Genomic DNA, 14,984 nt, shown 5'->3' on the forward strand with positions numbered 1-14,984 from the left:
CTGCCGGGTCTCGTAGTTGTCCTTGTTTGATAATAGATTATGTACAGCCATTGCAAGTAGTTTGTTTGCTCCATATAGGTTTTAGAAAAGAAAAAAAATTGAAAAAGGTAAAGCTGTGGGACTATGAGTGGTTAAGTGTGTGGTAATCCTGCAGATGGTATAGATTTAGATTGTGTGCCCTTCAATAGCACTTCTTCTCATTACAGGGAAAGACTGCAGTGGTATTGATGTTACACTGTCCGTGCTAACTGAACTGAGAGCAGTAAGATATGGGTGACATTTACAACAGCACTTTTAATAATTTGCTTCACAGTTAAAAAGTGGAAATTAACAGAAGCTTATCTGCTGATTCAGATACTGTACTTAACAAAGTGTTTTTAGAACAACACCAAACATTTCCCACAGAGGTTCATAAGGGTTGAGATCTGGTGACTGCGACGGCAAAAGCGTATGGTTCACTTTTTATACACCCTATGTAAACATCTGCAATCATTATGTTTCTGCTCTTTTTATTCAGCAGTTTTCTTTAATTCGTCAGCTGTTCTTCATGGTTTTACTGCACTTGTGTGTATTGTTATGCAAATACATTCCTCATAGCTTTCATTGATGGAAATTAACCGGACATGTTTCCAAGTAATACTTGGGTTGAATTGTATGATACATTTCTGGATTACTTCTAATTGTTGCTACTTTAATAATATACATTTAAGAGTCGACAATGTACTTTTTAGTCCATTACATTAACTTGACAGGTGCACTGTAGTCAAGATACCTTGATAACTACGGGATCACATTTACATGTGAAACAAACCCTCTGGAGGGTCAGGTTCAAGATTTATCGCAGCACTGCTGTGTAGGCAACTGGGTGTGATGCTACAGACTTAAACTACCTTATGGGCTAGTACAAACATAAAGTATAAAACAGTTTAGATAGCTCCACTTTGACCAACAATAGCATTACAATGCTATTATATTCATCACTAAAAAATAATACAATAATACAAACACCAACAGGACCAATCTGCTCCAGAAGGAGTACTTTTACTTGTGATACTTACAGCTTATTTGCTTACAATAGTCTTACTTTTGTAACAATGAATACAAAGCTTTCACTGGTTGTGGCGTTTCATAATGGTGTACATTTACTTGTGAAGCATCTGAGGTCTTCTTCCACCACTAAATGTCACACATTCAAACGCTCTAATTAAGTTAAGTCATCTTTCAGGAACATTGACTTTGGTCTGCAGACTTTAATCATGAAGCATCTAAATGTAGCTCAAGCTAACGAGGCCACCTAGTGGTCATGTGACACAGAGATGACTATCAAACGTGCGTCCTCTCCACCAGGTGGCACTGGGGACTTTGCTCCCCGCGTCGTCATCGTGGGCGTGGCCGTTTACAAGTACTACGTAGGAGGGGCGGGGTTATCTCGATCCGGTCTCTGGGAAGGTTTGCCAAAGTAGGCGCTTACAGGTGTCTGGTCCTTTTCACCCGGACGAGCTCCGCGTCAGGATTCCTGGTCTCCGGTAACACACACACACACACACACGGGTGTCAGTGTGGTTCTTTTGGTTCTTCTCATAACTTTCAGGTAACGCGTGTTTTTCAGTTGTTTCACTTCAACTTCACCTCGTATCAACGCTTCACAGTGAATTAACTGAGCTTTGCATGATTTGGGCAACATTGACACTCATTTAGCGGCCATTGACACCGTTTTAAGTTTAATTTCCACAACCTGATACGCGGGGACCCACTCAATAAATGTTTCGTTTCATTTATTTTATTTTATTTGTCTCTCTGTTTCAAACACCGGGGTTTCCAACACACTGACGCGCCTGCTGCTACTTTCCCCTGCGTGTGACTTGGACTGTGCAATGGTGAGTACAAGCGTTTATTCACGAAAGTGGGAAGTGTGTTCCATAAACACTGAGGCAGTTCACACATAATAGGTGAAGACACATGTGTGACTGGGCATGTGAAGAGAGACATCCGTTTCAGCGCCACTAATTAAGGCTGTAAGGTCAAACAGGAGGCCAAAGTGTCATTTTAAGGATCAAGGGTCACTGGGATCACAGATGTTGCATTACCAACTTTCTTTAAACGACTGGGTCGTGCAAAAGGTTGGTGTAGTAAAAGAAAAGTTCAAACTACTACTCCTCGACTTTCTGTTGATAACATAACTAAACCAAACCCTCAACGATATTCACTTAGGTCACTTTTTGGGACCTTCCATTAATTCACGTGAGACTTAACCTAACTGGCCATATCTTAACCAATTACCCCGAAATCATCCTTTTCCCAAATGGGGACACATCTTTTGTCGCCAATTGGACAAGGCTTCATAAATTACCTGATCTTAAGCCTGTAATGTGTAATAAAGGTAGCCTAAGTTAGAATCACACACACACACACACACACACACACACACACACACACACACACACACACACACACACACACACACACACCTGATCAAAACGTTGCTGGGCACAGGCAGATAGTTCGGAAATGGGAAGTCATCACAGCATGTGTGTTTCCGCTTGTATTCTCCCCAAAGAGATAGAAATGTGCATGAATCAATGGCTGAAGAGCTCTTTGATGTAATACTCTTTACTGTACACATGTACTAAAAGAGGAACCTAAACTTAACTGTGTGATGATTTTTTTTGTAAACATTTTGTAATGACCCAAGATCCATATGGCTGTAATGAACTCGCAATATATATTCTGAGATGGACTATTGCATTTTATAGTGCCTCATGAAGGTGACTGTACAGGACCGGGGAGATAAGGCCGGGCAAAGTCTGTGGGACTTGTCATATTCACTGGCTGGTGGTACTATGTAAGCCCTGCATGTTTCTCTGCAAAGCGTTCATGAGTAGATGTTTTTTTTTTTTTCAGCATTTGCTGAGCTGGTGCTTTTGATGTCACCATGACTGACTTTACTTCTCTTCGTATGCAAAATGCACTTTCAGTATATTGCGCAATATAAGCAGGGGAGGTAGTGTTATTTCCTTCTATACTGATGTTATATTATTTGTAATTGCCTGAAGATTTAAAGATTCATTATAAATGACAGTGGATTCCCAGATAGAAGAGTGTTTGGTTGCTCCTTAAAATTGTTCTTCAATGTAGTCAACGGTCTCTCAAAAAGCCCAAAGACCCAAGCGTTCTAGAGATATAATAGTCAGAAATAACAACAAAGTAGCCCCTAAAAAGCCCCTGAAAATGTGACCTCAAACCTTGAACCTACAATAACATTGTGGTTTGTCTTCTTGGGAGCAGTGAAAACTAATTATGAAAATTGACATGTGATCATCACCTTTTAAACCTGTTCGCAAACTGTTTTTTATTTACACATCCAGCAGTTACAGGGCAACATTATCACTAATTTGGAGTCTGTTTGTGTTTAATTTAGGTCAGATATTATCTTTTGTATAGCTTTTCTTTGAATTTAAACTAATGTCTGAGGGAAATATCTGTCTCTTTATCAGCTAAATGCTCCACTATGTTGTCTGTCTGCTGTTTGGTGCCAAGCAGCAAGTGCACGGTGGGCTACAGCTAAACAATGAACTGATACTCACTATGAAACAAGAGCTGCTTATGGGGGATCATTCTCAGTAAGAGGGCACATCAGACATTATCATTTTGATGCATTGTAATAATAGTATTGATTTATAGTAAACAAACAAGTGTTTATGATACTTAGACATTTTGTCCAGCAAGATAATCGTCACAAATGAACACTACCTTTATGATTTTTAAAGTGTGAAGTGAAAGCTGATGCTACAAGATCACATGACTTGACCACCACAAAGCTGAAGGCGAGATGAAGTTTTTTTCCACTTGTTAGCAACTGCCTTTCTTAAAGACGCATATAAGATTCTAAATTCACGAGTGGGAAGTTAACTTTACATATTTTGTGAACAAAACATTAAAATATCTTGAGCTTTCGTTAACCACAGACTTTATTCCAGGCATCTAACCAAAACCCATTCCAAAAAAACATTGACTTTGAAAGAAGGGAACTGAAAATGCAAAAATGCTGACTCATTTCCTAGGTTTTAGGATTCAATACGCTATTTGCGCCACCAAGGTTTGATCAGATTTTATTGACAGTGACTGTACAACCCCATCAACTGTCACCCTGATTGGTGCGTGGAAGTACCTGACATCAGGTTTTCTGACTGAGCCGGTGAGAAGAAACCAGACTGAAAGAGAAATGGCTTTGAATTTCAAATGGGAAGTTGCACTCATTGATTACAGCCAGCAAACACTGTCATATATATATATATATATATATATATATATATATATATATATATATATATATATATATATCTCCTGTAAATTGCGTCATACCAGCTGTAACATGGGGAAAGTGTATTTTAATTTTGTGGGTGACCATCTTACTTGTCTGGTTTGTCAAAGCCCGGCCACTTGAGCTCAGGAGGGTTGCAATTATGGGTGAGCAGCAGGGAATTTCCAAACTCTGACTTTGACTGGAATGCAACATAATGTACAAAAGTGTCTGTTCCAATTGAAAGATCAGTTTTGGTGACTTACAGTAGAGGGCATCTTGTGGACCCAATGACCTTTTCTCAGAATCGTTCATCATCGGATCATTCATCATAATTAAAGCTCATTCTGCTGCAGACATGTCTCTATAGGAGATATTTCCTACTGTTGTTTTGATGTAGTGATGCCAGTGATGAAGACTATCTCTGCCTTTTGAATCACGCTGCTGGCATTGTAGTGGAGGTGAAGACATTATTTTACACGATAGTCTTTGCTGGTACAACTTATTGTTCTGTGTTTTATAGAATGAAGGTTATGGAAGTGCCCATGTGAGTCAGAACTAGAGGTTAAAGGTCAAAAGAAATAATCAGCAAATCTCTGGCATTGTCAAGATTTAGTGATAAGACATGTAAAGGTTGAAGTAAAGTAATTTCTCATGGCATTCTTTGGTCTAAAATGTCTGAGCCGAATATTGAGTTCTTACGTTATGCCCTCAACCTTCCCACAGAGTGCACTCTGTGAGATCAGGATTGTGAATTTGAAAGTTGGATTACACCAACAGCAGACGTGAGCGACACACTGAACTGCATCAACCCGAAGTGCAAAATGCAAATGAAACCATCGACATAGATTCTTTATGCCCTCAGGTGTGCCGTCATTCAGTCAGTTGAAGTGAGCTGAACTCGACACGTGAGTGCAGTGCAGCCTTCGGGGGCTGGCAGAGATAACAGCGACTCAATCTTGTCGAGTGAGAGATAGGAGATAAGCATGATGGGAGTTTTGTTATCTTCCAGTGTCGCCTGATCACTTGAGAGCAACATGAGGCTGCTTTGCCTTATAAAGCTACGGCTCATGGGATGGCACTATGACAGTCACAGGGTATTTATAGGGAAGAGCAGGGGTTAGCCTCAGACCAGGCATCCACAAACATGCTATTGTCAAGGAACATTAGTCTCCTGCCAAAAACTCTGTAGCTCTGGTTCCAATGTGCTATTTTCCGATGAACATCCAGGCACTGAGCTTCCCTTTGTCCTCGCCTTAGTTTAAATAAACTATTACAAGTACCACATTCTTTTTTTTCCATAGAAACCATTTTTAACCATAGAAAACATACAGATGCATTACAGCCCAACCATACTAGTCAATGTTGGTATTGATGTTTGTGTGTCTTTTATACCTCACAGGTGCCAAAAACACGTCCGCAAAGGATACATTGTGTATCCCTCGCTCATAGCTCATAGGAGCCTCCTTGATCCTCGAGATGCATTTCAGGAATTTGAATGTCCTTCCGAGATTGATTTCCGTGTCACATGCCAGAGGAGTAAGGAATCGAGGAGGCACAAAATCAGGAAATGAGAAAGACCTCAGATTCACTCCTCCCGTTTCTACCTTTCACAATAAAAGCCCTGGACATAAAATATTCACTAGCAAGTATTTAGCATTTTTGTGTAGCTCATGCCCCTGATCATTTCCCCGATGTGTAACATCCCTTATTATTATTAAAATAAATACTGAACTGATTGTTGTATTTCAATTTAGTTTTTTTTAGGTTAAGCGCACAACAACAATAGTCATAACAAGCCAGATTGAACATATAGTGTCCTTTTTGGTTTCGAAAGAAAAGAGAATGTGTTGTCAAAATGAAATCATGTTACTACCTCAACATTGCAGCTTGGACTGTTTAAAGTGTTCCTCTTAGTTAAAATGCTGACAATCCATAGAGAGCTCTTAAAGGGAAGAATGATTCTAAAATGCTGCTGCAGTTTTTTTTTTTTTCACCAACCACATATGTGCCCCTCCCTTTCTCTCAAAATGCCTGGTCTACAATCACTTGACGGGCACAATCATTAGCCTACTGCTTTCCAAAGGTTACAAATACTGAACACATTTACGATTCCTCAAGATAAGATTTGTTTCCTACACGAAAAAAACAAGAAGGGGAGTGCTGCTCATTATCTTATTAATAATTCCTTTTCACATTAATCTGCACTATGTACCCTTGACTTTACATGAAAGGGAGCCAAAGATGAAAAAGGAGGGTGACGTGTGATGAGAGAGAGTGTGCTCAAGATAGGGAGTCGATTTGGGAGCTTTGGCCCAATTGGGGGTGTCAAAATCAGACTGATTTGGCATGCATGCTTGCTGACCTGTAGCCCTTTGGGAGTGCAGGCATTTACAGCTGAGTGGAGCTGGACAGCAGGGGATGGTAGCTTTGGTTAGTTAAAGGTGAAGCAGAAAGCAGAGCTGAAGCCAATTCACTCTGAGTTCATTGAGTTCAAACTAATTTTAAAAAAAAACACATCATTAACATAACTGTGAAGTCTCCATGCTAAAATAGTACAACTTTTTGAGATTGAAACATCACCCTGAGAGTGCTCTAATAATGAATCACTTTATTTCAGAACAACATAGGTTGGTGTAAAAAATGCCTGGTAAAGTCACTGTTTGTTTACGAAAGACAAAATGGAAATGCAATTCCGTGTTTGGGCACAGACCTTTTTTGACCAGTAATTATTTTCCCCCTGACCTTTTTTAATTGGATCACGTGGATCCTTCGCCAAGTATTGTAAGGGACGTCTCCATATGACTATGTATTGATGAAGTGCCAGCTTGCTTGTTCTGACCGCAGCACTGGAAATGTGATTGCTGTAATGAGGTTCATACTGTTACTGATTTTAGAGTGTATACACCAGCATTTAAAGTTTTTTCCAGATCTTAGCCTTGCAGCACTACCATTTAAATACACCACTAATTTGAAATCCATTCATTTGATATACTTTAATTTAATTTGAATCACTAAATGCCAAATTGCTGTGTAAGCAAGGGATTAATATAATGCAACTTCCTTCCTGTAAATCACGTAAAAAAGAGAGAGAGATAGTGGCAGCGTTGCTCGTTAACTTTGTGTGAAAAAGGACAATATAACCGTATATTTCACCATGTTGTTCCTACTTGAGAGAGAAAGACATTAGAATTCAAGGCTATCGGAGTTCAAGGTCGGCTTCAAAGCAGATGAGCTGCACAGGAACTAAGTGTCTGTACGCAGCAGAAAAAAGTGAAGAGTTAAGCAGACATGAGCTAAGTAGAGTCCAGAGATCACATGTTGTCTGTCTTGTGTTGTATTAATCATACTGCTGACCAAGGGCGGTTCTGGAGGCTCTGAGGAGATTTGCACTTACACTTATCTGCAAGTCACTATACATACAGAGAGTGAGAACTCATAGACAATAGAAACTCAGTGTTAGATATGTTTGATGAGGTGTGGGCCTGAGTTTTTTTATTTTTTTTACTGCAAACATTTCCTTAAAGTGTTAATTATCTGGAAGGTATTCCCTTTTAATCTAAACTTCCTGAAGATCATTTGTCAATCAAGCACAGTGGGTTAGCATATCAACTCCTGTAAAGCACAGATTATTTCCTCAGGATATCATCATCAACATTTTACATTACAAAAAATAAAGATAAAGACTACAAAACATTTAAAAGCAGAGGTCTATGTTGTTATTTACTTCCATCAAACATAAATACAATACAAGTGGCATGTGTGTGCGTGTGTGTGCGTGTGCGTGTGCATGTGCGTGTGTGTGTGTGTGTGTTACTGTGTGTGCTCTCTTGTACGTGTTTTCCGTCTTGTGTCCTGACTTTATCTGTAAAGTCAGACAAATACTTCTAGCGAATTGATAAATGAAAGCTCCATTGCAATTAGCCAATATGGGAGGATTGACATTTCCTTTTGGAGATAAACAAATCCTTCATATACAATTTACGATTGTTCTCTGCATTGCGGCGCACAGTCACCACCCACTGGCCAGACGGGCCACGATGAGCAATGTCTCAGACAATAAGTCTGGTCATGACAATACTTTGCCAGACTCCACCGGCTCTAAATATAGATAACTATTGTTTGGCTGTGCAGACGACCGCTAATTTATTTGTTCCTGCTTAATGTCTCAGAGAGATGTATTGCAGTGATGTTCTACGCAAAGTTTATTACAATAATCATGTTCGTGCTTAAAAACACAAGAAATTGAGGGGGGGGGGAGTAAAATAACCTATTTAGAGAAATGTTAGAATAACAGGGTGTGAAATTAGTATTGAATTGTAGCAAAAACTTGGAGCAAAGTAGCTATAAAGCTTCCGTTCCTTGTGTTGTCACCTAAGTAAAAACACATTCTTAGACCTTTTATAGTGACTGGAGCTATGACATTAGACTCAGCAGAAATACTGCCATGAGTTATTACCGTGTCACAGTGAAAACACTATCGCCCTGACAGCCTTCGTCGGCTATTATTCCTCCTCACTGCCATCGAGAGTTGCAGGAATATTTAGTTACATCCTTTGTTTAACTACTGCAGCTCTAAATCTCACTCTCCTCGCTGATGGTTGTTTGTAGAATTGGTGTTTTAGGAATTTAAACTTGCACATGCAGTAGCTCAATTCCTTTGGACTGTAATGTGATTATATGTCTTCAATGTAACCCATTCATTGTTGTTGCTGTTGGTGAGCTTGTTTTTTATGAGCTGTGTTACAATAATCTACAGGCTGAATGAGGAGCCAGTTGTCATGCTGCCTATAAGAGTTTCACTGTGTGCGTTATTTCATTTCCCCATCTTCTATCTGCAAAGCACGCCTGCTATGTGTCTGTCACTATTTAAAAAATTCATGAATGACTGCAGCAGAAAATTCTCTGAAGCAGTAATGTGCATGACTGTGTGTTTGCATATACTGTACTGTTTTGGCATGTGGTATCCTACTTGAGTATGAAAGCAATTAGATGAAAGAAAAGTCAAATGGGTGACCGAGTTGGGTCAAGTTCCCACTGGGAGGCGGGAGGCCAAAGCCCAAAATCCCCAAAGGGAACAACCCAGACACTAATTAAAAACGTGCTTTTATGTCTGTATTTGCGCACACACAACCGTGTGTTCATGTGCTCACTATTGTTTGTTTTAATATGTCTTGGATTATGATTTTCATTTAAATATTTTAAAGTGCATTTTTCTGTGGCTGGTACAGGGTGAGCTATTTTTTGTTGAATACCTTAATCTATAGCATCATATTTCATTTGAGCATTTGAGTAAATGCATATGTTTACATTTCACCACTGATTCAGTTTCATTTCACATGCGCTGCCCTAGTGAAACAACAGACCTCATTTCATTAATTGGCGTGATGTGCGTCCGTGCGCGCGAGCGTATGCGTGTGTTTTGAGGGGGTGTGCTGCTCAAATAATGCCCCTGCTGTCCTGATATCCCACAATTCTACTCCCCGGTGTAGTGGAGTTTGAGGCTGGTGGAGAGGGGGAACTGCAGCAGAGTAGCACCGCTGTCAGGAAACAGAAGCCCACTACGAATGCAACTCGCGTAAACCAGCTGAACGAGGACGGTGTACCTGGTAATAAACCTCTTCTTTTGCTGCTTTTCTCCTCGTGTCTAACACGACGGCGGTCTTACGAGACGTGCACGCGTCCCGGTTGGTTCCGTTCTCCGTATAATGTCCTCTTGTGCCACATTCGGGTCGTCCGACCACAACTGCCGCGGCCGATGACAGATACTTAACATTAAAATATACTTCTACTGTATTCACTCGGGCGGAAAAGTCGAGTGGACGTGGCTAACCATGTCCGAAACATAACCTTTTCATCCCGCTGTTTTGCATTGTAGGCTTTGCGTAACATTTTCGCGACATGTCGTTTTTTTTTCGCTGAATGAGCTGCGTGCAGGGGCCGTTATTTTGTAGCTAAAAGTCGAATAGTTCAAAGCAACACGCCGCTCAGGGTACAGTAGGCTAATGTGCTCCAGTTTCGAAGTAGAAAGTGGGAAATGGGTGAATAGAGGAGGATATATCTGCTTTCGTCAACCTTAAACCCCCCGTGTTTTACATCAGTGAAGGACAGTGCTGAGTCACTGGCAGGCACGGTCATATTTGAGGACAGTTAATGGATTTAAATTGTTGAATTGTCGGAAGGTTAAGACGACATTCTTGGGTGTTTTTGATCTGCAGTGCGGTAGGCGTGGTTAGGGGCAGGATGATACGGGCTGGATCCTCTTTTAGCATCCTCACGTCGAGGATGTAAGCACGAAATGCAATGGCCGGAGTCTGACTTGACGATTTAATTAGAATGCACAGTAAGCTGTTGTTGCAGTAGCATTGAAGGCAGCAAAATCATGGGCCTTGTTTTCAGGCTTTCATAGTGTATGCCTTAAGAGTGTGTCTTTTAGATCCCAGCATGAATTGTCTTTAACCTGTTAATGGTGTGTAAAAATATGAAGATGATTTGTCTTTCTTTCACACATTTTCTTAAAAACAGCTGACATGCTTTACATATTCAGGATGATCTTTTTGCAAAACCCAACTTATGTAGGCATAGTGAAGTTTTACAGGCTAAAACCACCCATTCTATCCAAATGACCTTTTTATTTATTTTTAGAGCTTTTGGTTTTCTGGAACATATGACACCCCTTTTTCTTAAACCGGTGATAAGGAAAAACTACAAATAATGTGATTGGGTAACAGTAAACCTACTACTGAACACCACAGAGACACAATGGGGCCACTTAAAGGTAACAGCCTCTTGCATTGTTTTTTATTTTTAAAAGGTCAACAAGGGTGAATTTGATGACATCAACTCGTGACTATTTTCTGACATCAACTGATGAATTGTGAAAATGATTAGCAGATTAACTGATAATGGAAATGCCCAAAGACAGAGTGGTCTCGCATAAAGGAAACGAGCAACAGCTTATTTAAATTAGGTCTCTTTGTAAAAGGTCAACAAACTTGATTAAATGTTCTACTCCTTCTATAAATGGTCAACATTTTACCATCCACCACTCAAGCTGTGACTGCTTTTTGTACGGCAGAAAAGACTTCCAAATAATACAATATAGAGTTGAAACGATTTATCTATTAGCCAATAGAAGGTAAATAAACTGACAAGGATTTTGCTAAACAATTAATGTTTTTTAAGTTTTTTGTTTTTGTTTTTTAAGCCACATTTTTTTTATAATACTGGGTCCTGCTTCTCTAATGTAAGTATTTGCTGGTTTTCTTTGTCTTGTATGACTTTAAACTAATTATTTGGACGGCAGGTTTTATATAACAAGCCATTTGAAAATGTCAACTTTGGCTCTGGGTAGTTGTGATACTCATTAGATTCGGCCCTATTTCAGTAGTATTTATCCCTCGGTGAGGCTGGAGTATTTTCCAATGAGCATACACTGTCCAAAATGGCTATAAATGTGATGACATGTTGTGATGACATGTCCCAGCTGAAGGTCAACAACCCATTTTAACATGATGCTCTACTGCAGACATTATTGGTTATCAAGTCACAGCTAATTTACTGATTACCTATAGCTAATCGCATTACATGCTTAATCCCTGTTGGCCCGAAGTTATTAGCTCCAAGATTTAGTTCTGATCTTTTGAATTTAACAAGGGATTTTCCTTTTATTAAATGTGATGTGCAACTAAACGGAGTGCTGCAATACATGAATTGCAGGTATTTTCCCTGTCAGACTCATTGATGATGTTTGTGCTAGGCTTTCAAGGAAACCAACTCTGGCCTTAAGCGACTGCCCGGCAACAAATGTGGCAAATAATACAGTGCACAAGTTGAGATAACAATAAGTTAGCTGGTCTGTCTCTTGTATCCCTGAGCGCCTCGCTGCCAGTGACCGTAATGCTAAGAATGTAAACGCAGCAAGCTTACACGAGTTATGGCCTCCTCAGCAAAAATGCTCTCAGCCTGGAGTCACCTTCATGTGACCAGTCTCCCTTCCCCAATTGCTGCTGTGGAGTGTCTAGTCTTGTTCAGCCGACAAGGGTTCAACTAAAAGATTTTTGAAAAGTCGCTGACATGGCTACTAAATACATTTTAAAAAGTGCAAAAACACATTTGTTGCAGCTGTTTTGAGACATGTACTTTTTTTTTTAGAAAATAACCATCAGTTAAGCAGTGGATGATATTAATGGCTTGTGTACTCAGTTGCCAGTTTAGGTACAGCTATCTAAAACAAATGCAGCCTAATAGAGCAGATGTTCAATATATTCTACCTTCATGAAGGTTATATGTTCAGTTCTTGTTTAATAGAGATGTTCACATTTAACTAAGTGTACCTAATAAACTGGCATTTGGATGTCTGAAATGTGTCTTTATCCCAACCCTACTTCAATGTTAAGAAAAGATAAAAACAATGGCACATATGTCTTTAGATGTTTTGCTCCGTCACTGATGCTACCATTTTTCTAATGTGTAGCTTCGTAGGAAGTTTTTTTCATCAAGGGTCGTGTTATTGGCTGGCCTGTTTGTTGGCTCTAAGTTAAATATTAGTTGCCAGAACTGTCTCTACACTTAATTTGCACCAGAGCCGGAGAATAGTCTGGCTGAACCCACCGAGGTAGAGAACAGATCTGGGCTGTTTATATTTCCTGCATTTTTAAAGGCGGAACTAAACTTTGCAAAGCTGTGAGATGTTATTGAGAAACATTTTGTATGCTTGTCGTTTGCCTAAATCAACTTTGTCAAATTGTCTATCCTTATATTGTAGCTTGTTCGTTAGATCAGTCACTTGTTTTTTCTGTTTTTCAGTGAGAAACCATAATATTCTCTGTAGAGCGCCAGGCTAATAATTAGTTTCTGGTGTTGCTTGTTACACCAGTTTAGGTGGATTGACAACCAGGTAAGTCGAACAGTTAGTGTCATTGTTCCCGCCCCTTCTGCTGTCCAATCCAGTTCAAATGTATCTATGTCCATTCCAGTCAAACTTTATTCCAGGGTTGCAAGTAACAATTACTTCCCGCATTGATTTCATTAATATTTTCTTGATTAATCAAGTAGAAAACTGCCTAACAAAACTAAACGCAGCCAAAAACAATCAGAAATGATTACACAAGTCTAAGACGATGTCTTGTTTTGATCATCCAACAAACCAAACACAATCCAAAATGCAGACTAAATTTACTAGAATGTAAGACAAGGACATTTTATTCATCATAAAAGTTTTTCAAAAGTAATTTCAGTTATTGTGACCGTTAAACTACTCAGTTATTGTGACCGTTATTACTACCGTTAAAGTTTCAATCAATGGTGGTTCTCTATTAGGGCTGACCTAATCCAAAGAAATTGTTAGTCGATTAATGCTCATACAATTTGGTCGACTAATTGGTTAGTTGATTTAATAGACAGATCTGTAAAACCTGAGTTTTTCTTTAAAGAATCACGCAAAAGCACCACTTTAAATCTTGTGTTCACCAGAGATGTGCTCACTAGTTCCTTGGGATTAAGTCATTCTAATTGACTAAAAAGATAATAGTCGACTAAAACCAACAACAGATTAGTTGACTAATCAACTGAGAAGGGACAGCCTTTCACAGGCAGAGCTAATGTTGTCATGTAGAGGGGTCTCATCATAAACTGCGGGCCCACTCAGGATGGGCCTAGACCTGTCAAAAAACGCCAACTATTCCCCTGCATGTAACCTCCATAAGCTCCTCAAGGGGGTGTGAGGGCAGGGGTGACGGGGATGGGCCCAGCTGTGGTTTACTCTGGCTAATGGCACTCAGCGCAGATGGCAATCCCGTGTGTCCGTGTGTGCGCGCGTGTGTGTGTGTGCGTGTATGCTAGTTTCCAACAGTATGCATTACAATCACAAATGGACCTTTTTTAAAATGGAAGTTTGCATCCATGGGACAGCGCCACAGTATTTATTGTCAGTGATCAATGATGTAATGTAGCTACATATTGATAAATATTGACTGGGTCTGCTGTAGCTCATTGGGAGTGGTCGTCCCGTAACCACAAGGTACCCGGTTCGATCCCCGCTCTCCCCACGTCGAAGTGTCCTTGAGCAAGACACTGTAACCCAAGTTGCTCCCCGGGAGCTTCACTGCAGCCCACTGCTTCTTAATAACTAAGGATGGGTCAAATGCAAAGAAGAATTTCCCCATGGGATCAATAAAAGTGTACATTTCTTTCTTTCTTTCTTTCTTTAAACCCCAGCTTAGCTTTTAGCCTGTCATCATTATCCATGGCAATGGGTTGTCCCTGCAGTCTGTCTGAATGTTATTTGATTTCTGATTTAAATTGTTTTGCTTATTGGCACATTTACTGCCGGTTACTTGATTTATATTGTAAAGAAGAAATGGACGTGTATTAATAATTATGTAATTGGTCTTCTGAGGAAAGTTTGTTTCTGGAGGAAGACAAGTAGATATATGGTTTCTCCTCCGTTTATATCTGCAAGTACAACTCTGAAAACATGTTTTGATTTTGTACAATTTTGATTAATTGTTGTCATGGGTAGCTGCTTCTGATTTTTAGGTTGTAGGTACAGGTTGTAATTAGGCTGTTTCTGCTTTCTCAGCCAACAAAAGGTAGTTAGACATCTTTGAGTTTTGTATATTTAGGTATACCCAATAATAGATTTGAAATTATTCGTATTTGATAAGTAGATTCAATACCGTCC

The 14,984-nt window shown here is 39.7% G+C and overlaps 1 protein-coding gene across 1 annotated transcript in view; it reads left to right on the forward strand.

Annotated features, from left to right (window-relative positions):
- Nucleotides 1-9,765: 9,765 nt before the first annotated feature.
- LOC117746189 (band 4.1-like protein 3) overlaps nucleotides 9,766-14,984 on the forward strand; it is a 36,948-nt gene continuing 31,729 nt past the window's right edge. The window contains exon 1 of the mRNA XM_034555146.1: nucleotides 9,766-9,909. The gene's annotated coding sequence lies outside the window, so the exon portion shown is untranslated. The remainder of the gene's footprint in view (nucleotides 9,910-14,984) is intronic.

Source organism: Cyclopterus lumpus, chromosome 17 (assembly GCF_009769545.1).
Source record: "Cyclopterus lumpus isolate fCycLum1 chromosome 17, fCycLum1.pri, whole genome shotgun sequence".
Classification (NCBI taxonomy): Eukaryota; Metazoa; Chordata; class Actinopteri; order Perciformes; family Cyclopteridae; genus Cyclopterus; species Cyclopterus lumpus.